Genomic DNA, 27,203 nt, shown 5'->3' with positions numbered 1-27,203 from the left:
CACATACTTTTCCCAACCTACACTGTGAATGTTTAAATTATGTATTCAATATAGACAAGAAAAATACAATAATTTGTGTGTTTGACTGTGTTTGTCTGTTGTTGTGAAGAGCAGATCAAATTGTATGACCAATTTATACAGAAATCCAGATAAGGGTTCACATACTTTTTCTTGCCACTGTAGTTGTCATCACTAGATACACCATCATATTTTTCTCGCTAAATAATAACCTACACCTTTCTAATCATTACATCATCATTCAACTAAAATAAACCTTAATTCACATTTAACCTTTACAATATGCATCTATTTTTCTGAACCACAAAGCATGATTGATTCAGAGCTGCTTTTCTTTCCTAAGTTTTGTCCACATGACCATGCTTTTCATTCCCATCTTCTGACAGGAGATCGCTTTGTCCTATGTCTTTATTTTAGTATTCTGACGCAACAACTGTAGTTTACACATTTTTGTTATCTAACTGCACCACATGTGCAGTTGACTATATGTAACTGCTTTGCTTTAACCTTTTCACAAGTAGCATCACACGGGTGTGATCATTCTACAGTGGTCCCTGCAGCATATGATCAAACCGGTGTGATTAGAATGCTTATTTAGAACAGACAGTTTCGAATGACGCAACAATCAGCATTTGAGCTGGCATTTTGCACACAGTCCTTACAAAGTCATGTCCAGAATGTCAGCAGTTTATTTTTGGATTCAGTGTTCAGACATTCACAGAAGTATCTACAGCATAACACAATCATGCAAACCGGGAAAATGTAGGTTACATTTGTCCTAGCGCTAACGGAGGAAAGATTGACTTAACACAAGCGGTCATATTTGTATAACTCTCAGCTGACATAAACTACTAAATGAAATAGCTAATAGAAATTACTATTTATAATTAATCACATCACGGGTGAGCTCACCATTGATCGAAATAATTGAGTAAAACACTCTCTAGAAATCGAAAGTAATCCGACATGCTTTTTCTCTCTCACAGAAACCAAAGATAATAAGAGAAGACAAGATGAGTTTGGTCAGTTTATAGTATGCATGTTGAAGGGGGTGTGTCGTCTACCATCGTTCACATCCCACCATTCATTTCCGGAAGTTCTCAAAAAATGAGTGAACCTTTACTCACCTCATTTTGTTATAACATCTTTGGTCCGAAAGACGATTATGTGAAACCCAGAATGCATTGTATGTCAACAAACACGGCTCCACACACAGCTGGAATTAGCTTAGCTCATCATAATCAGTACAACCTTCAAAAAAGTATTTTACACACATATGTGCCCATTACAATCTATGCAAGAATCAGAATGCATGATTTGTCACCGGTAATTAAAAACATGTGAATCAAACAGTAAATATATAAATAATTACCACAAACATTTTCTGATAGTGATTTATTTACACAAGTGGCGCGTGCCGGCTGTCAATCACGTAACCTCTCACTCCCACTCTGAGCCATTCAGTGTTGTTGTTTATGTATGTAGCTAGTGAGATAAGCTGTAGCATTAGCAATGTCTTTCAAAAGGAGACAACTCACATATGCGGAAATTCTGGAGATTTCTTTAAATTCTGACAATGAGTCTTAGTATGAAAGTCAGGAATCAGATTCTGACAGTGACCGTGAGGAGCTGCCCCCCAACCTTGTAGCCATTGAGAAACCTGAATCTGAGGACCCTTGTCCACTGACGAAGTCCCAGGTCCCTTTGAAGATGCTGGTGGTGATGGAGGCAGACAGACAATGGATGAAGTACAGGAGTTCTGTGGTAGCTGGAAGGCTGCCAGCCATTTCACCCCTCCTGGCCCTGCTGTTTGCTTTGACTCCCAGTCTGGAGTGCATTGCCCCTTGCCATTTCCATCTGAGGCAGAGTGCTTCAAGTTCTTTCTGACAGAGGAGCTGGTGGGTGACATAACAGACACCAATCGCTATGCCTTGGAGCTACAGGAGAAGAGAGAGCCAGGAGTAGGGGGGACAACCACAATTAGTGAAATGCATACCTTCCTGGTGACAGTCCTTCTCATGGGGATAGTAAAGAAGAACTCCCTAAGAGAATACTGAAGCACAGATCCTATGTTTGCTACTCCCTTCTTTGCCACCCTCTTTTCCCAAGACCGCTTCCTAGTTCTGCTGCGATGACTGCATTTCATCAACAATGCTACTGCCATTCTAAATGACACGTTATACAAAATAAGAAATGTCAACAGCTGTTAGTAAAGTGGCATGACAAACGAGGTATCCATGTCCCCTCCACTGTCCATACAGCAACAATAATGGCCACAGGAAAGGTGGGCCACCTGACGGGAGAGAGAAAAATCTAACCAGACTGCGTGCTTGACTATAACATCAAAATGGAGGCAGTGGATAAGGCGGACATGATAAACAGCTTTGTGGAATGCACTCACGACCAAGTGGTACAAGAATATATTTTCAAATTACAACAAGTCAATACTTCTGACGCAATTAGCATTCTTTTACAGAGCTAATAGAAGAATGTAACTAGCTACATAAGCACAATTGACTATAACACCATAAAGGTTATGAAATGAGTAACGTTACCTCGCATGTCCGCGGTTAGAAGGAATATACACAAATATATTATGCTCCATACACAGTGGGCTACAGTAGAAATGGTATAACACGACATACATAAACTATAATAACATAATAAGGCACTTACTTTGATAGAAACGCAGTCTAGATTTGAGCCTGGGTGTCTGTAGTGACGCCTCTAGCACTTATTGGTCCGCAAAATTAAAAATGACTACTTTTATGTGAATGAATGAGGCGGAACACACCTTAATTCAAACTGTTCTTAGAAAATAAAAAAATAGTCTAGAAAATAGTCTATAAATAAAAACAGGCTGCATGCCTTGGTTTGAGGGCAGCGCGGATTTATCTCTCTAGGGTACGTGAGAAGTTAGCATCCCACCTCTTCAACAGCCAGTGAAACTGCTGGGCGCCAAATTCAAATACAGAAATACTCATTATAAAAATTCAGAAAACAAAACATATTTTACATTAAGCATTTTGAGGTGTTCCCTTGAGCTACCATACACCACCCGCACATTTAAATTGGCAGACTGAGTCCAGAACAAACCACAGCTAGTGTCAATTCTGAGAGGGAAGTGAAATGGATCAGTAATTTTGGGGGTTGAAAATCATGCCAGGTAGATTTTCCTGTCCTATAAATAGAGTTGTGTATGGCTTTCACCAGGATATGATAAACCTGTGTCTTAAAATGGCAAGGTTAGACTAGGTTCTAAGCAAGGACAGTCAGGTGTTAATATACAACGTCTTGGATCTCCTGTCCAAGAGCTCCCCTTCTTGCTCGGTACAGTTTGAGGCGAGTGCTGGTCTAAAGATGCTCTGAATGTCTCCAGCAGTTCCACGTTGGTGATGCACTTAATTTCAACACAGATCTGTTGATGGCAACAAAAAGAAAACTAATCAAAGGCCTTTGCTGAAAGGATTTGTTTAGAATATTGCATCAGTAAGTTCTTGAACAACACCATCGATTTTTATGTTATGTTTAGTAAATATCTCTGAGTTCAGTATATTTTGAAGCAGATGAAATTTGGAAAAGTGCAAAATATCAACAACAACAAAAATAATACATTCTGTGTTGCACTTTTAGAAACGTGTAATACTGTTTGCATATATAAAAACAGAGACAGCAAGGGTTCAAACTGTAGAACCCAGTTCCTACAGTTGATATAAAAATTTATTTTTTCAAACATAACTATGCTACATTTTATCTCTGGGACCCACAGGATGACAAATCAGAGCAAGATTACTGAATGTAAGTATATTATTTACCTTCAGAGGTGAATGTACCAAACCAGTTGACGTGATAAAAGTGTTTTGTTGTTGTGCACTCTCCTAAAAAAATAGCATGGCATTTTTTCACTATAATAGCTACATTAAATTGGACACTGCAGTTAGATTAACAAGCATTTAAGCTTTCTACCCATATAAGACATGTCTATGTCCTGGAAAGTTGGCTGTTACTTACGTCATTCTAGTCACATTAGCCCACCTTAGCAACAACCGTCCCGGTTTAGGGACACCAATCCCGTAGTTAAAGGTACAGACACAATCAGAGTAAAGACAGGGCCAGTTTGCTCCTCCTATTTGACAGTGTTTCAGAAGGACCTCTTGATTGAAGCGGGCAAATTTGCAGATTTTACATTGCATGTGTTCAAGCTCCTGCAAAAACAAATGCAAAAATTGGTTATCTGGCAACTAAACACGGGCTTCTGGGTTTCAATGTGAACACAGTTAAATATACAATACTAAATTATTCATAATTTATTAGAAATACAAATGAGAAAATTACAATCAATAGAAAGCTAATTGTAATAATACTAATGACCACATTACTTATAAACGTATAAATGCAAAAACACCATAATGGTATTCAGGAATATAAAATAAGTAGAAACCACCTCTGGTAGTCTAACCATAAAAAAAAGAAAACATGGTCTCTTTGCATGTATTGTAGCTTGTTTTGACATATGTCAGTGGTGTATTTGTATGTGTTAACTTATATTCCTTATGTGGCAAACACAATTGAATACATGATTGTGGTGATTTTCCTACAAAGATATGGTATAACATACAGTGGGGCAAAAAAGTATTTAGTCAGCCACCAATTGTGCAAGTTCTCCCACTTAAAAAGATGAGAGAGTCCTGTAATTTTCATCATAGGTACACTTCAACTATGACAGACAAAATGAGAAAAAGAATCCAGAAAATCACAATGTAGGATTTTTAAATGAATTTATTTGCAAATTATGGTGGAAAATAAGTATTTGGTCACCTACAAACAAGGAAGATTTCTGGCTCTCACAGACCTGTAACTTCTTCTTTAAGAGGCTCCTCTGTCCTCCACTCGTTACCTGTATTAATGGCACCTGTTTGAACTTGTTATCAGTATAAAAGACACCTGTCCACAACCTCAAACAGTCACACTCCAAACTCCACTATGGCCAAGACCAAAGAGCTGTCAAAGGACACCAGAAACAAAATTGTAGACCTGCACCAGGCTGGGAAGACTGAATCTGCAATAGGTAAGCAGCTTGGTTTGAAGAAATCAACTGTGGGAGCAATTATTAGGAAATGGAAGACATACAAGACCACTGATAATCTCCCTCGATCTGGGGCTCCACGCAAGATCTCACCCCGTGGGGTCATAATGATCACAAGAACGGTGAGCAAAAATCCCAGAACCACACGGGGGGACCTAGTGAATGACCTGCGGAGAGCTGGGACCAAAGTAACAAAGCCTACCATCAGTAACACACTACGCCGCCAGGGACTCAAATCCTGCAGTGCTAGATGTGTCCCCCTGCTTAAGCCAGTACATGTCCAGGCCCATCTGAAGTTTGCTAGAGAGCATTTGAATGATCCAGAAGAAGATTGGGAGAATGTCATATGGTCAGATGAAACCAAAATAGAACTTTTTGGTAAAAACTCAACTCGTCGTGCTTGGAGGACAAAGAATGCTGAGTTGCATCCAAAGAACACCATACCTACTGTGAAGCATGGGGGTGGAAACATCATGCTTTGGGGCTGTTTTCTGCAAAGGGACCAGGAGGACTGATCCGTGTAAAGGAAAGAATGAATGGGGCCATGTATCGTGAGATTTTGAGTGAAAACCTCCTTCCATCAGCAAGGGCATTGAAGATGAAACGTGGCTGGGTATTTCAGCATGACAATGATCCCAAACACACCGCCCGGGCAACGAAGGAGTGGCTTCGTAAGAAGCATTTCAAGGTCCTGGAGTGGCCTAGTCAGTCTCCAGATCTCAACCCCATAGAAAATCTTTGGAGGGAGTTGAAAGTCTGTGTTGCCCAGCAACAGCCCCAAAACATCACTGCTCTAGAGGAGATCTGCATGGAGGAATGGGCCAAAATACCAGCAACAGTGTGTGAAAACCTTGTGAAGACTTACAGAAAACGTTTGACCTCTGTCATTGCCAACAAAGGGTATATAACAAAGTATTGAGGTAAACTTTTGTTATTGACCAAATACTTATTTTCCACCATAATTTGCAAATAAATTCATAAAAAATCCTACAATGTGATTTTCTGGATTTCTTTTCTCATTTTGTCTGTCATATTTGAAGTGTACCTATGATGAAAATTACAGGCCTCTCTCATCTTTTTAAGTGGGAGAACTTGCACAATTGGTGGCTGACTAAATATTTTTTTGCCCCACTGTATATTAGACAAAATATATGAATTATAGTTGGCCCAGATGAGTATTATAAGAAACGTGTATGTTCTGAAAATGTTACCTATACAAAATAAATGTTTTCCTAAATAGGTTTTTAAAAGTCATCATATAAAACCCCACGACAATTACTAGAAGAGACAGTACCAGTCAAAAGTTTGGACACGCCTACTCATTCAAGTGTTTTTATTAATTTGTACTATTGCCTACATCATAGAATAATAGTGAAGACATCAAAACTATGAAATAACACATATGGAATCATGTAGTAACCCAAAAAGTGTTACACAAATCAAAATATATTTTATATTAAGGTTCTTCAAATAGCCACTCTTTGCCTTGATGACAGCTTTCCATACGCTAGGCATTCTCTCAACCAGCTTCACCTGGAATGCTATTCCAAGTCTTGAAGGAATTCCCATCTGCTGAGCACATGTTGGCTGCTTTTCCTTCCTTCCTTCACTTTTCCTTCACTCTGCGGTCATACTCATCCCAAACCATTTCAATTGGGTTGAGGTCGGGTGATTGTGGAGGCCAGGTCATCTGATGCAGCACTCTCCTTCTTGGAGAGTCACTTACAGTGTTTACACAGTGCTGGAAGTATTTTATCTCAAAAAGCAAATCTGTGCCAAACAAGGTAAATATTTCCGTGAAATATTTCCACAAGTGTAGTAAAGTGCCTTAAAAAATACAGCTAGATTGAGAAATAGGCCTACTTCCACTTTGATCTTGACAAACCATTTCTGTATGGACATCGCTTTGTGCACAGGGGCATTGTCATGTTGAAACAGGAAAGGGCCTCCCCCAATCTGTTGCCACAAAGTTTGAAGCCACAGAATGTCGTCATCTAGAATGTCATTGTATGCTGTAGTGTTAAGATTTCCCTTCACTGGAACTAAGGGGCCTAGCCTGAACCATAAAAGACAGCCCTAGACCATTATTCCTCCTCCACCAGGGAGTTTTTTTTTGTTATTGTTGTATTTCACCCCCTTTTTTCTCCCAAGTTCAATTACGATCTTGTGTCTCATCGCTGTAACTCCCCAACGGGTTCGGGAGAGGCCAATGTCGAGTCATGCGTCCTCCGAAACATGACCCGCCTGTTCAACTGTTGACCGAATTCAGCCTGCAGGCGCCCAGCCCGCCACAAGGAGTCGCTAGAGCACGATGAGCCAAGTAAAGCCCCAGCGGCCAAACCCTCCCCTAACCTGGACGATGCTGGTCCAATTGTGTGCCGCCTATGCGACCCCCAGTCACGGTCGGTTGATGCAGTGCCTTAGGCCCACAGGGATTTTTTAAAATACATTTTCATCAAATAAAATATGCAAATATAATATACATTAATTGTTTGAATGTCTGAAAATAGATGAATGTTCCTTTAAACAGGGATGCAAACTGGTCAGGGCCCAAAAAGGTAACACTTTTTTTTTGCACTGAAACATGCAAAAAAATCCCTGCTAGGGGGAAATGCAGGTTTTAATTAATTAAACAACAAAGAATATGATCTACACAATGAGTCTCTGTGTGTAAAATAAAGTGGTTAATTTGAACCTAACTCACAGCTAAAAAAAATTAAGAAAGCAATCCAGTGTTATTTGTTGCATACACTTTACTTCAAATGACACTCAAGTCTTGAGAAAAAAAACAATACACTAATATTGCAGTTAGCCATGGCCGCCTTTATAATAGCACGCTTGTGACCACACTCATCTAAATATTGCACTTGGGGAAAAACATCTTAAAAGTAGAAATAGAATGAAACAAACAGGCATTCTATTTTTGCTCTATTATAGTGGCCACTATATTAGACATTGATCAAGTGCACAAGGCTACTACTGAGTAAAACATTTAATAATCCCCCCTCACACACACACACACAAGTGTTACTGTCAAGTTCAACACAACGAAAGCAATATCTTTGGCCTACACTGCACATTATTACATTGTACACTTTCTGCCTGTGGACATCTGTTCTACAATGTGCCAGCAGAGCATGATACCCTTTGTTGGCATAATTGATCTCTTTCAGGCAGAGAGTACACCTGGCATACCCCTTTTTATCCACTGTATTGAAAAAGTGAGAAAGAGGGAAAGTGTGTGGTGTTCCTTTCACCTCCATAGTGGCATCCAGCTTAAGCCAGGCCCAGCTACACTTGATCCCTGAATCCACTTGTTTAACAAGCAATGCATCATTCTCTCATTCTGAAAATGAACCACATACTGTAGAGGGAAAACATTAGTTCACAGATAGTTTGTTTGTTAGCTAGTTAACATTTCACACAGATTGCCAGGGTCCAGTAAGCAACTAATGCATTATAACTTGAGGAACAGCAAGGAGTCGTATAACAGTTAATACTATAGCGAATTGGTTAGGTTACTAACGTTAGCTCATCTGATGTTGTAACATTTGCTAGCTAACGTTAGCTGTCTGACTTTATTAGCAAGCTAATTTTCACACCATACTCAATTATTTGATCTGTTAAGTTGGCTAATGTTGCTAAACATTTCGCTAGCTAGCAAGTGGAGAATTTGATCCAGCTAGCAAGATACTTAACCTCTTAGCGCTAGGAGTCAGATTTTTTATTTTTTTTTAAATAACGTTCCCAACGTAAACTGACATTTTCTCTGAACCAGATCGTAGAATATGCGTAGAATATGCGTAGAATTTACAGATTAGGATAGAAAACACTCCAAAGTTTCCAAAACTGTCAAAATATTGTCTGAGAGTATAACATACTTATTCTGCAGGCGAAAACCTGAGAAAATATAACCCGGAAGTGATATATATATTTTTTTATCTGTGTTTCCTGGACCGTCTATCCTCCATTTAAAGGGGTATCAACCAGATTCCTTTTCCAATGGCTTCCTCAGGCTTTGACCAGGCTTTAGACGTAGTTTCAGGCTTTTATTTTGAAAAATGAGCGAGATGTTTCATAAGTAGTCAGGTGTCCTCAATGTTTCCTGCGCGCGAGAGAGGTGCTCCCCATTTTCCTTTTCTCTTTTAAAGAATAGGTTATGGTCCGGTTGAAATATTATCGATTATGTTTGTTAAAAACAACCTGAGGATTGATTATAAAAACATTTGACATGTTTCTACGACCATTACGGATACTTTTTGGAATTTGTCGAACGGAACAAGGCTTTTGTTTTCTCAACATAATGCGCAACCCAAATGGCGGTCTTTTGTGCTAAAAGTAATATTTATCGAACAAAAATAACATTTGTTGTGTAACTGGGAGTCTCGTGATTGGAAACATCCGAAGATTATCAAAGGTAAGCGATTAATTTTATTGCTTTTCTGACTTTGGTTTGACAAATTGGTTTGTCGAGATCCGTGTGGAAGACCTTGACTGGCATTGAACAGAGCCCTGACCTCAACCCCATCGAACACCTTTGGGATGAATTAGAACGCCGACTGCGAGCCAGGCCTAATCGTCCAACATCAGTGCCCAACCCCAACCGCAAGTTCCCGTAGCAATGTTCTAGTGGAAAGCCTTCCCAGAAGAGTGGAGGCTGTCATAGCAGCAAAGGGGGGACCAACTCCATATTAATGCCCATGATTTTGGAATGAAATGTTCGAGCATTTGGTCATGTATTGTATACAGTGCATTTGGAAAATATTCAGACTTCACTGTTATGTTTTATTTTTTTGTTACATTACAGCCTTATTCTAAGTGTTTAAAAAAATATATATATATTATCTCATCAATCTACACATAATATCCCATAATGACAAAGTGAAAACAGGTTTTAGTTTTTTTGTGCACATTTATTAAAAATCAAAAACAGAAATAACTTATTTACATAACTATTCAGGCCCTTTGCTATGAGACTCGAAATTGAGGTCAGGTTCATCCTGTTTCCATTGATCATCCTTGAGATGTTTCTACAACTTGATTGGAGTCCACCTGTGGTAAATTCAATTGATTGGACATGATTTGGAAAGGCATACAGCTGTCTATATAAGGTCCCACAGTTGACTGGGCATGTCAGAGCAAAAACCAAGCCATTAGGTTGAAGAAATTGTCCATAGAGCTCCGAGACAGGATTGTGTCGAGGCACAACACTCTTCTAAAGGACTCAGACCATGAGAAACAAGATTCTCTGGTCTGATGACACCAAGATTTAACTTTTTGGCCTGAATGCCAAACGTCACGTCTGGAGGAAACCTGGCACCATCCCTACGGTGAAGCATGGTGGTGGCAGCATCATGCTGTAGGGATGTTTCTCAGCAGCAGGGACTGGCTGGGAGACTAGTCAGGATGGAGGGAAAGATGAACAGAGCAAAGAACACAGAGATCCTTGATGAAAACCTGCTCCAGAGTGCTCAGGACCTCAGACTGGGATGAAGTTTCACCTTCCAACAGAACAATGACCCTATGCACACAGCCAAGACAACGCAGGAGTGGATTAGGGAGAAGTCTCTGAATGTCCTTGAGTGGCCAAGCCAGAGCTCGGACCCGATCTAACATCTCTGGAGAGACCTGCCATATGCTTCTGCGGCACCTAGATCTGGGGGAAGAGGGTAGATTTTTGGGGGGATGTTTTACAAAGACATTTTGAACCCACCCGTAATGTGATTTATGAAAGATTCATTTTTAACACTTGAACAAACTCAAGCAGAGACGTCTGGTCAATATGTTGTACGGTTGCGTCAATTGTCATATTCATGTGATTTCGGGTCCATGAGAGACAAAATTATCAGAGACAGACTTGTGATGGGCTGTAAAGAGTAAGAGCAAGTGTGCTGCGCGAACCACAACTTACTCTGACTAAACCCATAGATATATGCAGAGCAAGCGAACAGACGTAAATCCAATTAAAAAAGATGAACACTGTCCCTGAACAGGCAGAATGTGTCAATTATGCCAATCAGAACAAATACACAGACCATGTCTATAGAAAATGGAAAAATAACATAAACATAAAGAAGGGTGCATGTCATGTGGATCAACACATGCAAGAGCAAAATGCCCAGCATATGGGGTTATATACAAATTCTGTGGAGAAAAAAAACATTTTTGCTGAAGTGTGCAGACAAAGACAAAGTAAGTTTAGTTTATTAATTCGACCATTTTTTTTTTTTTAAACAAGCACACATAAAACTTAAAAGCCATACATGCACATTAATAAAATCATAGAGGATAACACACAAAGTCTGGGACTTATTTCCATTGTGGTCCTCTTGAGACAAGATGGCTAGACAAGATCAAACACAGTATAGCAGTGAAATAATAAAACAAAAACATAGAAGAAGAACATCTATCTCATCGTCCCAGTTACATCATAGGGGTTATTCATATGGCCACAGAAGACATCAAATATATTTTTACTTTATTTTTTAAAGCTGTCCAGAGAGGACATTGTTTTATAGGCAGAGGCAACTCATTCCATTCTGAGGCTCTAGTATACAAGAAAGTACCTTTCCCAGCATTACTCCTGAACCTGTATAAGCACACATCAGCAACAGCTGATCTGGTGCTGTGATTGTGTGCATCCCTAACACGAAGAAAGTAATGACTTAGATATCTGGGCGCAGGACCATAAATACTCCTGTAAACCAAACCTAGTCTAACCTGGGACACCCTAGCCTCAACAGGCAGCCAGTTTAGTTCCTGAAAGCAGCTCCTGCCTATGTGAGTACGTGGACTCACCTTCAATACTACCCTGATCAGCTTATTCTGGGATATCTGGAGCTTCCCCTTCATAAGTTTAAATAAGTCCCCAAACCAGGAAGTACTAGCATAGTCAAAATGGCATTGAATGAGGGCAGTAGCTAGCACTTTCATGGAGTCCTTATCAAGCAGCTTGGACTTTCTAGCCAAAAACGTAGTCCTGGCATTAACCTTCCCTAGCACCTTATTGGCCATGCTCACACCTCCCAAGCTTCCATCAAGGATACATCCCAAGTAGCTAACAGAGGTTTTAGTAGTCAGCACCTCACCCCCTAACTCCACTCTGATTTCAGACAACCTACACAATTTAGGTCTGGATCCAAAAATAATTGCTTCAGTTTTCCCTAAGTGCAGAGATAGCTTATTATCTCCAAGCCATTTGCTAATGTTAGTAAGCTCTGTGCCAAGTATGCTCTCTAACATAGTTTTACTTTTGTGAGTCATCCACATAAAGAAAAAGACGGCAAGAAAAAGCATCTTTCATATCGTTAATATACAATAAAAACATCAGAGGCCCAAGAAAGCTCCCCTGCGGAATGCCACAACTCATTGGTTTTGCCTGAGACAGTGAAACATTAACCTCTACTACTTGCTCCCTTCCTGATAAATAGGACTTTACCCAGGCTAGAGGGATACTGCTTAACCCCAGTGCCTCCAGTTTGGAGATTAGGAGACAGTGGTTAACTGTATTAAAGGCCTTCTGTAGGTCAAGCAGTACCATTCCACACAGATTTCCCCCATCAATCTCTTTCCTGATGAAGTCAGTCAAGTAAAGTAGACATGAATCAGTGGAGTATGTTTTTCTAAAACCCGACTGAAAATCATACATTAGACCCTGTTTGTTAACATATTCATAAATTTTCTCATGTACAATTCTCTCCAGGATCTTTGATGTTACACAGAGGATAGATACAGGCCTATAATTCCCAGGGTCAGACTTTATCCCCTTCTTATACAGAGGTATAACTTTAGCTTGTTTCATGTCCCTGGGAAAGGTGCCTTGTTCAAGAGAGAGATTAACGATGTGCGTAATACAAGGGCCAATTTGCTCAGCAGAATCTATTACAAACCTTGCAGGAATATTTTCCAGGCCTGTGGCTTTGGTGCATTTAAGCTCTGCCAGCATACTGACCATTTTGGCTGTTGCTACCTTTGCAAAAGAAAAAGAGTTTGGCTGAACCTCTAACTCTACATAATACTTATTGACTTGGTTGCTTCCATACAAACCAGAACTGGTGGGCAGCTTGCTAACCAGCTTGCTGGCAACAGAAGTAAAAAAAAGAATTGAATTCATTGGAAACCTCTGCTTTTTCATATACCATCTCCCTTTTGATGTTCAGTCCAATACTGTTTAGTTTGTTTTTGGTAGTACTACTACAGCCTAGTTCCTTAAATGATTTCCAAAGATTTTTAGGGTCATGATTTTCTCAGCAAAGTAACCCCTCTTAGCTTCATCCATCCTCCTCTGTGCTTCATTTCTGTGATGTTTATATAGGACAAAATCATGCTGCTCTTTAGAGTTCTTACATTTTTTAATCCAGCCGCTGTGTCAGATTTCAAAAAGGCTTTACAGCGAAAGCAAACCATGCGATTATCTGAAGATAGCGCCCGCATACAAAACCATTGAAAACATTTTTCAACCAGGCAGGTGTGACACAAAACTCAGAAATAGCAATATAATAAAAGCCTTACCTTTGATGATCTTCTTCTGTTGGCACTCCAAAAGGTCCCAGTTACATCACAAATGGTCCTTTTGTTCGATAATGTCCTTCTTTATATCCATATAAACTGAGTTTAGCTGGCGCACTTCAGTCAATAATACACCCAGTTTCCCTCCTTCAAAATGCATACAAACTGAATCCCAAACGTTACTAATAAACTTTTCCAAACAAGTCAAACAACATTTATAATCAAACCTTAGGTACCTTAATACGCGGAAATACACAATAAAATTTAACCTCTAATTCCTCCCAAACCCGGATCCGGGAGCACCCCCATCAGTAAAAAAGCTGACTAGCATAGCCTAGCATAGCGTCACAAGTAAATACTAGCATCTAAATATCATTAAATCACAAGTCCAAGACACCAGATGAAAGATACACATCTTGTGAATCCAGCCATCATTTCCGATTTGTTTAATGTTTTACAGGGAAGACACAATATGTATTTCTATTAGCTAACCACCATAGCAAAAGACACAACTTTTTTTCCCCACCATTTTTTTCCTGCATAGGTAGCCATCACTAATTCGACCAAATAAAGATATAAATAGCTACTAACCAAGAAAAAACTTCATCAGATGACAGTCTGATAACATATTTATTGTATAGCATATGTTTTGTTAGAAAAATTTGCATATTTCAGGTATAAATCACAGTTCTACATTGCAGCTGCAATCTGAAATAGTGTCGATGCAGGCAGAATAATTACAGAGACCAACGTCAAATACCTAATTACTCATCATAAAACATTTCTGAAAAATACACAGCGTACAGCAAATGAAAGCCCAACATCTTGTGAATCCAGCCAATATGTCAGATTTTTTAAGTGTTTTACAGCGAAAACACAATATAGCATTATATTAGCTTACCACAATAGCCAGAAACACAACCGCATTTACCAGCAGCAAATGTTAGCGATCGTAACAATCCAGCAAAAGATATATAATTTGACTAACCTTGATAAACTTCATCAGATGACAGTCCTGTAACATCATATTACACAATGCATATAGGTTTTGTTCGAAAATGTGCATATTTAGCAGCACAAATCGTGGTTATACAATGTGACCAGTAGCAACATTTCATGCATTCTGGCCGGCGCCATCTTGGAGAGGCACCTAATCTAATCAATAAATAATCGTAAACTTGACTAAAAAATACAGGTTGGACAGCAAATGAAAGATGCATTAGTTATTAATGCAACCGCTGTGTTAGATTTTTAAAATTAACGTTACTAGACATACAGTGTGCGTTACAGCCAGACTAGTGCCGCAATTAATGGCGGACAAATCCTTTTACATTTTTCCACATAAATACGGAATAACATCATAAATAGCTCTTACTTTTGGACGAGCTTCCATCAGAATCTTGGGCAAGTTGTCCTTTGTCCAAAAGAATTGTTGCTCGGTTGTAAAACGTCCTCTTCAACTTTGGAACTAGCAGCTAACAATAGCTATGTGGCGCAGACATGCCCAAATGTTCAAAACGCAATACTAAGGAAATTCCGAAAATCGCAATATACTCGCATAAACTGATATAACTCGGTTTAAAATAACTTCGTTATGATGTTTCTAACACCTATATCGAATTAAATTACAGACGGACATATCTAAGGCCGATAACTGAGCGTTTCAAAATGCCATCCTGAGGTCTTGCTTTGCGTCCTGACGAACGTCGAAAAGAGAGCTCCCTCCGTTCCTTGGGGCTTTATAAGGTCTGAGATCTGCGTAGAAACTCCATTCCAATTCTCATTGGTTACTGACATCCAGGGGAAGGCGGGTGCAGTTCATGTCGACCCATAGGATACATACAGAGCTTTAAACTGATCTGAGAACAGAGCCTCGTTTTCAGACCTTCGCAGTTCCTGTCATGAATTTCGCTGCAGAATGAGTTCTGTTTCACCCACAGACATAATTCAAACGGTTTTAGAAACTAGAGATTGTTTTCTATCCAATAGTAATAATAATATGCATATTGTACGAGCAAGAATTGAGTACGAGGCAGTTTAATTTGGGAACGATAAATGTCGAAGTTGAAACAGCACCCCCTATAGTGGCAAGAGGATTTATTAAGACAGAGAATAGTTTTTGTCTTTACCGGAGAAAAATACCAAAGAACGTGCTCCCTTCCACGCGCTTTAAAACACTACAGCCAAAATGGGAGCCACCTAGAAAAACAATTTCTACAATTTCTGGGTCATTTTTCCAAAAAACTGCCTGAAACTCTTTCTAAAGACTGTTGACATCTAGTGGAAGCCCTAAGAACTGCAATCTGGGAGGACTTCACCTTATAATTAAAGTGATAGCCACTGAAAATAGTGGTAAGCCAAATTTTTTTTTGGGGGGGGATGGTTTGTCCTCGGGGTTTCACCTGCCATATCAATTATGTTATACTCACAGACATTATTTTAACAGTTTTAGAAACTTTAGTGTTTTCTATCCAAATCTACCAATTATATGCATATCCTAGCTTCTGGGCCTGAGTAACAGGAAGTTTACTTTGGGCACGCTTTTCATCCGGACGTCAAAATACTGCCCCCTATCCCAAACAAGTTTTAAAGGCCTTATTCCTTGCTTGGATAGATTCTAGAATCTCATGATTAAATCGAGGGCTAGATGTCTGCTTTACCCTGACCCGTCTAATGGGAGCCATCACATTCACCACATCAAGGAATCTACATTTAAAGTCTTCCCAGGCACTGTCCACCCCTACACTATCTAGCACAGGTGACCAGGTGACCAGTCAATTTTACCCACTTCCTCCCTAAACTTTTCTACACAGTATTTTTTGAGTCCTCTGATTCGAACGGTATTGTGACACTTAAATATATCTTTAAAAATCCTCCTTGTGCAAAATGTAATCAAATTATCACTGATTCCATAGACTATTACTCCACTCTGCGATATTTTAGATTTATCAGACACCAATATTAAGTCAATTGTACTTTGCACTGTTTCACATATCCTGCTAAGCCTGTCAATCTGCTAGAACAGGATACATGCAGTGGTCAAAATTATGATGAAGAAGCGGACATGCTACACATGACAGATGTTAATTCTGGTGGCAAAGATAAATGGTTTACAAACTTAAAGCTTACCCCACTGACATGATAACTGTGATTATGATTGAAATTTGGATAATAAATGGTTGAAATTATTACTATTAAGATTGGAATTTGGATAATAAGATTGAAATGTGAATAATAGGAGACTTGAAATTTAGTTATGAACTATTGTTATTCTAATTTGTAAATTTTTTATTTAACAGGCAATGTTATTGTTATTTTCAGACGCATGAATCATGATGTGAGTCAGTTATCTGTCCAAAGGGGGAATTACCAGTCCCCTGGGCTCTTTGGTAAATATGCACATTTATTTTCTTCACATGGCTGCCTGTAAAAGGAAAAAACAGATATTGGTCATGGTTGATAGTTCATTCAAATGAATTGAAGTTGAAGTTTTGCCTCACCTGTTGTTGTTTTTGTTTCAATAAATCTCACCAGATTATTTATAAGAAAAGCACAAACATAAAAATTCCATTACATCATCAGCACTATCTGCAGTGCCTGTATTCACATGACTCTCTCCTAACACACACACCATATATTGCAGCTACTATTCATATTTGTATCCTGCTGCTCAGACACTACCACTGATTGTATGCATATAACTACCTCATCTATCAACAGTATCACTGATATCGTATTGTTCTAGTACAAACTGTATATTATTTTGTTCTTTCTCTACTGGCATTAACACTACCTATTTTTGATATTGCTACAATGCAAGTAATCATTTCGCTATATCGTTTACAAGATGTGGCTGGGGTTATACCATTTCTTTCACATGACCCAATAATTTAGACAAGTGTGTCTGGTAAGCATCGTCTAATATTTATAAAATATGTTTTTCTGGACACATTCTGTTTCCCTGGAATTTTTCCTTATTGTGGGCCAATACCTTTACCACTTTTAGTCTTAATCTTTACTACACTACTCACTGTTTAGCACATTACCTCACATGTGAATTCTTAAAGGGATGGGTGGAGCTGGCTTAAGAGGGTGTGAACAATGATGAATGGGTATAGACAAAAGTTTTCTCCAGTAGGTGAACCAAAACATTCACGTGCCATTTTCATGTGTGGTTACACGTTTATCAACTTTCAAAGCAGAATTGCTTTCCCATTGTTCCTCAAATACAGTGTATGATAAACCATTTTGTAGCTCTGTGTCTGCTTTTATCCAATGTAAAAAAAATAATAATCAAATGTTGCTATATAAGACCGAATTAAGGCGGTCGGTCACATATATAAAAAAACACAGAAAAAAGTCCAAAATAATCAGACCATTTCTCCTTTTTCTTTCACTTCCCCTATACTGTAGATCCATTTAATTATTTTTCTGTCTAATAGTCCTTCCTTTTTTTTTAAGTATGTCTGAGAAAACACAAGTATTAGTTTATAATGTCTTTGTTTCTATTAGTTGTTCATGTATTTTGATTAGTGCTTTCAGAAAGTATTCACTCCCCTTGACTTTTTAAACATTTTGTTGTGTTACAGCCAGAATTGAAAATTGATTAAATTGCAATTTTGTGTCACTCAGCTACACACAATACCCAATAATGTCAAAGTGGAATTTTGTCTTTAGAAATGTTTACACATTAATTAACAATGGAAATCAGATTTTTTTTGAGACAATAAGTATTCAACTGTTTTGTTATTTTTATTTAACTAGGCAAGTCATTTAAGAACAAATTCTTATTTACAATGACGGCCTACATGGCAAGCCTAAATAAGTTCAGGAGTAAAAATGTGCTAACCCATACCTCATATCTGTACCCCACACATTCTGTACAAATATCTGTAAGGTCCCTCAGTCGAGGAGTGAATTTCAAGCACAGATTCAACCACAAAGACCAGGGAGGTTTCCAATGTTTCGCAAAGAAGGACACCAATTGGTAAATGGGTTAAAAAAAAGAGTAGACATTGAATATTCCCTTTAGCATGGTACAGTTATTAATTACACTTTGGAGGGTGTATTATTACACCCAGGCACTACAAAGATGCAGGCGCCCTTCCTAACTCATTTGCCGGAGAGGAAGGAAGCCACTCAGGGATTTCACCATGAAGCCAATGGTGATTTTAAAACAGTTAATTTCATTGCTTTGATAGAAGATAACTGAGGATGGATCAACAAAATTATAGTTACTCCACAATACTAACATGAATGAAATAAGGCACAAAAGTAATACTGCAAAAATGTGGCAAAGAAATAAACTTTTTGTCCTGAGTATAACGCGTTATGTTTGGGGCAAATCCAACACATTAAGTAACACTATTCATATTTTCAAGCATGGTGTTGACTGCATCATGTTATGGGTATGCTTGTCATTTGTAAGGACTAGGAAAGATTGTAGGATATAAAGAAACGGAATAGAGCTAAGCACAGGCAAAATCCTAGAGAACAACTTGGTTCAGTGTGTTTTCCAACAGACCCTGGGAGACAAATTGACCTTTCAGCAGAAACATTCCATAAATAAAAGGCCAACTATGTACTGGAGTTGCTTACCAAGGCGACATTGAATATTCCTGAGTGGCCTAGTTACAGTTTTGACTTAAATCAGCTTGAAAATCTATGGAAATACTTGAAAATGGCTGTCTAGCAATGATCAACAACCAACTTGACAGATCTTGAATAATTTTTTAAGAATAATGGGCAAATATAGTACAATCCAGGTGTGGAAAGCTCTAAAAGACTCACAGCTGTAATCGCTGCCAAAGGTGATTCTAACATGTATCGACTCAGGGATTTGAATACTTATCTAATGAATATATATATTGTTTAATTTTCCAATATACATTTTTTGAATTTTAAAGTTTTCTTCCACTTTGACATTACAGAGTATTTTTGTCGATAGTTGACAAAAAAAAAGACAATTAAATGAATTTTAATCCCACTTTGCAAGACAACAAAATGGTATCTACGTGGGCTATATACGTAGATACATGGGCTCCAATACGATACAGGAGCGATACATTTTAGTTTGAAACGATTTGGTGAGATTCAGTTCGGTCAGGGGATCAAATCGATGCGATTTTGTTCAATGCAATACGATTTGATGCACTAACATTTGTTTCACTAACATTATTAACTTTCAATTCTAAATTAAACTCTGCTATTCATAGAGATCATGAGCTGGATCTGTCTGAGCTGACTTCTCCCTCGTGTGTGTGTGTGTGTGTGTGTGTGTGTGTGTGTGTGTGTGTGTGTGTGTGTGTGTGTGTGTGTGTGTGTGTGTGTGTGTGTGTGTGTGTGTGTGTGTGTGTGTGTGTGTGTGTGTGTGTGTGTGTGTGTGAATGATGTACAGTGTCTTACAAACCCCTTGACTGTCTCCACATTTTGTTACGTTACAGCCTTATTCTAAAATGTATTGAATTGTTTTTTCCCTCATCAATCTACACACAATACCCCATAAGGATAAAGCAAAAACAGGTTTTTAGAAATGTTTGCTAATTTATTTTAAAAAAATAGCAAATTTAGGACAAATATCACATTTACATAAGTTTCCAGACCCTTTTCTCAGTACTTTGTTGAAGCACCATTGGCAGATATTACAGCATCGAATCTTCTTGGGTATGACGCTACAAGCTTGGCGTACCTGTATTGGGGGAGTTTATCCCATTCTTCTCTGCAGATCCTCTCAAGCTCTGTGAGGTTGGATGGGGAGCGTTGCTGAACAGATATTTTCAGGTCTCTCCAGAGATGTTCGATCGGGTTCTGGCTGGGCCACTCATGGACTTGTCCCAAAGCCACTCCTGCATTGTCTTAGCTGTGTGATTAGGGTCGTTGTCCTGTTGAAATGTGAACCTTCGCCCCAGTCTGAGGTCCTGAGCGCTCTGGAGCAGGTTTTCATCAAGAACCTCTGTAATTTTCTTTGTTCATCTTTGCATCGATCCTGACTAGCGTCCCAGTCCCTGCCACTGAAAAACATCCCCACTGCATGATGCTGCCACCACCATGCTTCACCGTAGGGATGGTGCCAGATCTCCTCCAGACGTGACGCTTGGCATTCTGGCCAAAGTGTTCAATGTTGGTTTCATCAGACCAGAGAATCTCTGTCATCGGGAGTCCCATAGGGCGGCGCACAATTGTTCTAGCGTCGTCCGGGTTTGGCCGTGGTAGGCTGTCATTGTAAATAAGAATTTGTTCTTAACTGACTTGCCTAGTTAAATTAAATAAAAAATCAATGGAAACAGGATGCACCTGAGCTCAATTTCGAGTCTCGTAGCAAAGGGGCTGAATTCTTATGTAAATAAGGTATTTCTATTTTAAATGTTTTATAAATGAGTAAAAATGTCTAAAAACCTGTTTTTGTTTTGTCATTATGGGGTATTGTCTGTAGATTGCTAAGGGAAAACAAATATTTAACCCATTTTAGAATACGGCTGTAAGGTAACAAAATGTGGAAAAAGTCAAGGGGTCTGAAAACCTTCCGAAGGCACTGTATATGTCTATGTATATGTCTATGGTGTATGTAGAACCCTGATCTGAGCCATAAGGGAAACTGGGAATTTGCCACCCCACTATCAGTTGCGGAGGGGTCAGTCAATGTTTGCTTTTCACCATCACCCACTAATTAAATTGTAATTTTTGCAGATGAAAGTGTTAGAGCTAGTAAGGTATCAATATTTATTTAAAAATAATTGCTAATGAGTATATAGCATAACTTTGGATTTCACCCCTTTCTCATAATCAAGTGGTTTAGACCATTTGGAAGTTTTCATAGACAGGAACTAGAAAAACCTTGAGGGGTCCATGACACAACATCACAAGAACGTCCTAAAAATATTCCCAAGATGTCTCTGGAACAAACGGGAACTAGACAAAACCTCCAGGGGGCCATGACACAACGTCCTGACTTCTTTAGCTGACCATTTTGTGACGTTCTGGGGATGTCCTACCGACACATTTTTGTTGGCAAGGATGTTCCCTTTGGACCGTCCAGCAACATACTACTGACTATTAAAATTACAGTCCTGAAAACGTCCCAAAAAAGTCCTAATATAGTCCTCAGTGACATCCTGATAGGGAACTAGATAAAGGTCTCCTAGAGAATGTTCCCTTGGGATCATTACGCCACGACCTCAAGACTAGTAAAATGAAAGTCCTGAGAATGTCTGAAAAAGGTCCTGACATGGTCCTTAGTGACGTCCTGGTAATTTACAGGGAACTATACAAACGTCCCCCAAAGAACGTTCCCTTGGGACCCTCATGTTAGGTTCTCTTGACCATCATGAGATGTCCCTCTGTGGTCATTGAATGTCCCATGGATACCGTCCTATCAGAACCAGATAATAATCTTTTCGTAACGTTCCCTAATGGACATCAAATTACCTTATTATAATGTTATGCTGCAACCAAACCTGGACCTGTACTTGAACATCCTGTTATTAACGTAATGTTTTAATATTCCTTGAATGTTCTCCATGAATCCCTTAAAGGGAACTAATGGGAATGTCACCTAATGTCCTTAGGACGTCCCCTGTTTGCTGGGTATAAACTTAATGCTCACCAACAAAAATATTCTGTAAAGATATATTTTTGGATCATTATATGTATTGTTGGCTAATATTGTGTATATTTGGCTCACTTTGCTGAAACAGCTCTATATGTACCTTTAAAATAATTGATTGATTAATTGACTAATTGATTAATTCATAATATAATATCCCATGTGAGTGCACATCATTTCCATGTTGAGTATGCAGTCATTGCCATTAATATGGTTGTGTCTGCAAGCTATCAGTAACTAATAAAACTGTCCAAGGCTATGCTCGTGATACATAAACAAAGGGAAGTGGTAGCAATAGAAATAGAATGGATGGTAATGACCTCATGATACGTGCATACAGAGTTGTTGTCCCATACCTTTTCAGAGCAACTAATGTGCTTTAAAACTTCTCTGGGATATGTGGGACGCTAAACGTCCCACTTGGCCAAAAGCCAGAAAATGGCTTTTGTAGCGAGCCAAATTCAGATATATTACTATAAAAATCAATCTTTCATGAAATCACACATGAAAGACACCAAATTAAAGCTACACATGTTGTGAATCCAGCCAACATGTCTGATTTCAAAAAGGATTTATGGCGAAAGCACACCAAGCGATTATGTTAGCTCAGTACATAGCCACAGAAAAACACAGCCATTTTCCCAGCCAAAGATAGCAGTCACAAAAAGTAGAAATATAGATCAAATTAATCACTAACCTTTGATGATCTTCATCAGATGACACTCATAGGACATCATGTTACACAATACATGTATGGTTTGTTCGATAATGTGCATATTTATATCCAAAAATCTTAGTTTATATTTGGCGCCATGTTCAGAAATGCCTCCAAAATATCCGGAGAAATTGCAGAGAGCCACATCTAAAAACAAGAATACTCATCATACACTTTGATGAAAGATACATGTTTCACATAGAATTAAAGATACACTTGTTCTTAATGCAACCGCTGTGTCAGATTTCAAAAAACCTTTATGGAAAAAGCACACCATGTAATAATCTGAGACGGCGCTCTGATATAACAACATTTCTCCGCCATGTTGGAGTCAACAGAAATACAAAATTACATCCTAAATATTCCCTTACCTTTGATGTTCTTCATCAGAATGCACTCCCAGGAATCCTAGTTCAACAATAAATCGTTGTTTTGTTCGATAATGTCCATTACTTATGTCTAAGTAGCTACTTTTGCTAGCACGCAGGCGAACTCTGACGAAAACTTCAAAAAGTTATATTACAGGTCGAATAAACTGGTCAAACTAAGTAGAGAATCAATCTCCAGGATGTTATTATCATAACTATCCAAAAACGTTCCAACCGGAAAATTCCTTTGTGTCTCTAGAAGTAATGGAAAGCAAGATGATATCGTTTGGAATGGGCGTGACCAGGAACTGGCATTCTGCCAGACCAATGACTGAAACACCTCCCATCCGTCTCAACATCACAGTAGAGGCTTCATTCTACGTTCTACAGACTGTTGACATCTAGTGGAAGGCGTAGGAAGTGCAAACAGATCCATATCTTACAGGGAATTGAATAGGCGATGAGTTGAACATCGACCAGCCTCAGAATTCTCACTTCCTGTTTGGATTTTTCCTCTGGTTTTTGCCTGCCATATGAGTTCTGTTATACTCACAGACATTATTCAAACAGTTTTAGAAACTTCAGAGTGTTTATGTCCAATAGTAACAATAATGTGCATATATTAGCATCTGGGACAGAGTAGGAGTGTCACGTTCGTCGTAGTGAGGAGACCAAAGCGCAGCGTGATGTGAATACATATTTTTAATAGAAGACGAAGAACACAAACAAACTATACAAAATAACAAACGAACGTGAACGCTATAAAACACAGAGTGCAGACATGCAACATCAACATAGACAATAACCCACAAAACCAAAATGGAAAATGGCAACCTAAATAGGATCCCCAATCAGAGACAACGATAAACAGCTGTCTCTAATTGGGAACCAATTTAGGCCACCATAGACCTACATACCTAGACAATACCAAAACCCCATAGATTTCCAAAAACCCCTAGACAAGACAAAAAAAAACATGCCACCCTCGTCACACCCTGACCTAACCAAATAAAGAAAGAAAACAAAGATAACTAAGGTCAGGGCGTGACAAGGAGGCAGTTCACTATGGGCACGCTATTCATCCAAACGTGAAAATGCTGCCCCCAATCACAAAGAAGTTTTAAGGGTGTTTTCTCTCATTATGATAATTATCGTGACCACATCATGTACTCCATATGCACTTACTGTGAAAAGAAACAACAGAAAAAAGTCTGTCCAAGATAATCAGACCATTTCTCCTTTTTCTTTCACTTCCCCTATACTGTAGGTTCATCAGATCATTTTTCTGCCTACAGTATAGTCCTTCCTTTTTTAATATGTCTGGGAAAACACAAGTATTAGTTTATAATTTCTATTCTTTTCTAATAGTTGATCATGTATTTTGATTAGTGCTTTCAGAAAATATTCACTCCCCTTTTTCCACATTTTGTTGTGTTACAGACAGAATTGAAAATTGATTAAATTGCGATTTTGTGTCACTGAGCTACACACAATACCCCATAATGTCAAAATGGAATTATGTTTTTCGAAATACAATAGCTGTTTCGAAATACAATAGCTAAATACAAATGAATTAAAAATGAAAAGCCAAAATTTCTTAAGACAATAAGTATTCAATCGTTTTGTTATGGCAAGTCGAAATAAGTTCAGGAGTAAAAATGTGCTTAACAAGTCACATATTCACATGATTATTTAATGACTATCCAATCTCTGTACCCCACACATACTGTACAATTATCTGTAAGGTCCCTCGGTCGAGCAGTGAATTTCAAACACAGATTCAATGGTTCGCAAGAAAGGTCAGCTATTGGTAGATGGGTACAAAGATACAGGCGCCCTTCCTAACTCAGTTGCCGGAGAGGAAGGAAACCGCTCTGGGATTTTACCATGAGGCCAATGGTGATTTTAAAACAGTAGATACTTGAGGATGAATCAACAACATTATAGTTACTCCACAATAGTAACATAAATGACAGAATGAAAAGAAGGAAGCCTGTATAGAATACAATTATTCCCAAAACATGCATCCTGTTTGCAGAAAGGCATAAAAGTAATTCTGCAAAAAATGTGGCAAAGAAATGTACTTTATGTCATGAATCAAAGTGTTATGGTTAGGACAAATCCAATACAACACATTACTGAGTACCACCCTTGTGTTTTAGGAAATGTTCCTGCTGAAAGGTGAATTTCCTAAAACACAAGGCCAAATAATGACTACACTGGAGTTGCTTACCAAGGCGACATTGAATGTTCTTGAATGATCAACAACCAACATGACAGAGCTTGATTTAAAAAAAAAAGAATAATGGCTGAATATTGTACAATCCAGGTGTGCAAAGCTCTCAGAGACTTACCCAGAAAGACTCACAGCTGTAATTGCTGCCACTTATCTAATAAAGATATATTAGTGTTTTATTTTCCATTATAGTTTGACATGACAGAGTATGTTGTGTAGATCATTGACAAAGACTACAATTCAATCCATTTTAATCCCACTTTATAACACAACAAAATGGTATCTACATGGGCTATATACTGTAGATACATGGGCTCCGATACAATACAGGAGTGAAACGTTTTAGTTTTAAACGATTTGGTGAGATTCGGTTCGATCAGAGGATTGAATTGATGGGATTCTGCACGATGCGATACAATTTGATGCATTAACATTTGTTGCACTAACATTATTCATTTTCCATTCCAAATTAAATTCTGTTGCTGATGGAGATCATGAGCTGGGCCTCTCTAAGCAGGATCTGTCTGAGCTGACTTCTCTCTGTGTGTGTGTGTATTTTTTTACCATCTCCCAATAAATCATTTGTCATTTTTTTGCAGATTAAAAGTGTTAGAGACAGTAATGTATAATATTTATCTTAAAAAAATTGCTAATGAATATATAGCACAACTTCGGATTTCACCCGTCTCATAATCAAGTGGTTTAGGAAGTTTTGGAAGTTTTGATGGACTCGGCGTGAGCTTATCTTCTCCCGCATCTACCATGCAGTGCTGGTAGCGAAGGTTATTGCTGTACTCGTTATGAAATGAGCAACTTCACCCTGCATATCTAAAAATAACCTCATATACTGATTGTTTCAACCAAAACTACCAAAACTATTGCTGATGGTGAACCTGAGCAATCAAAATAACATCTAATGTAAGCCCCAATCACCATGTAGCCTACCTATAGCCAGATGAGTGTTGTGTCTCCGGTGGTAGCTTAGACTACGTTTATTTTCAACAGGCATTTGATAAAAATAACCAAGACAATTACATTGGTTGTCACTCAACTAATAAAGCTTTATATTGTGCAAGCTATTTGACAAACATTTGAATGCTAAAGGTGACACGCAGATGTGACAGATCAGGAATATGCCTACCTCTCATTGGTCAGCATGCGAAGCAGTGCACAGTGTGCAATTTGTCAATGGTACTGATTTTGCCTGGGGTTGTTCGGCATTCAAAATGACTTGTAGATCAATGACTGCCAACATAATTAAGATATAAATTGTAAGTCCATGCGAGATAGAAATTTGTCTTCTGCTTTTATCCAACACTCAATATACACACACATTAGAGAGGCTGGAGCAGAGCGCAGCACCCAATGAGCAGTTTAGGGGGTTAAGTTCCTTGCTCAAGGGAACACCGGCAGTAAGTGGCACCTGATTTATTGACAGATTTTTTTCCTTTGCCAGCACTGGATTCGATCCGGCAAAGCTCTGATTGTTGACCACTTCTCTAACCTCGACGGTACCGCTGCCCCCCTGCTTAGTTCGACTTAGTTTGCTTAGTTTGACACTGAAGGAGAGGACAGAGTTATCCCAAAAATATTAGATAATAATTTGAGCAAAAAAAATAGTGTACAGGCAATTCAAATAGATTTTTTTACGATTTTTTGTTTTTCTGGTG

At 38.6% G+C, this 27,203-nt stretch overlaps 1 long non-coding RNA gene across 3 annotated transcripts; it reads right to left on the bottom strand.

Moving 5' to 3' along the window:
- Positions 1-689: 689 nt before the first annotated feature.
- On the bottom strand, positions 690-26,969 carry LOC139569646 (uncharacterized). 3 transcript variants are annotated; one of them, XR_011673919.1, is made up of 4 exons: positions 20,301-21,051; positions 4,030-4,223; positions 3,834-3,896; positions 690-3,436 (listed from the first exon to the last, which is right to left on the bottom strand). It is a non-coding gene; the product is annotated as an uncharacterized lncRNA (long non-coding RNA). The 3 variants fall into 3 exon arrangements; XR_011673918.1 differs by lacking the exon at positions 20,301-21,051 and adding an exon at positions 26,675-26,969 and having other exon boundaries at positions 690-4,223; XR_011673917.1 differs by having other exon boundaries at positions 690-4,223; positions 20,301-21,067.
- Between the last annotated feature and the right edge of the window lie 234 nt (positions 26,970-27,203).

The sequence above is a fragment of the Salvelinus alpinus genome, chromosome 3, assembly GCF_045679555.1.
Source record: "Salvelinus alpinus chromosome 3, SLU_Salpinus.1, whole genome shotgun sequence".
Taxonomy (NCBI): domain Eukaryota; kingdom Metazoa; phylum Chordata; class Actinopteri; order Salmoniformes; family Salmonidae; genus Salvelinus; species Salvelinus alpinus.
This window is presented reverse-complemented; position numbering and strand designations above follow the sequence as displayed.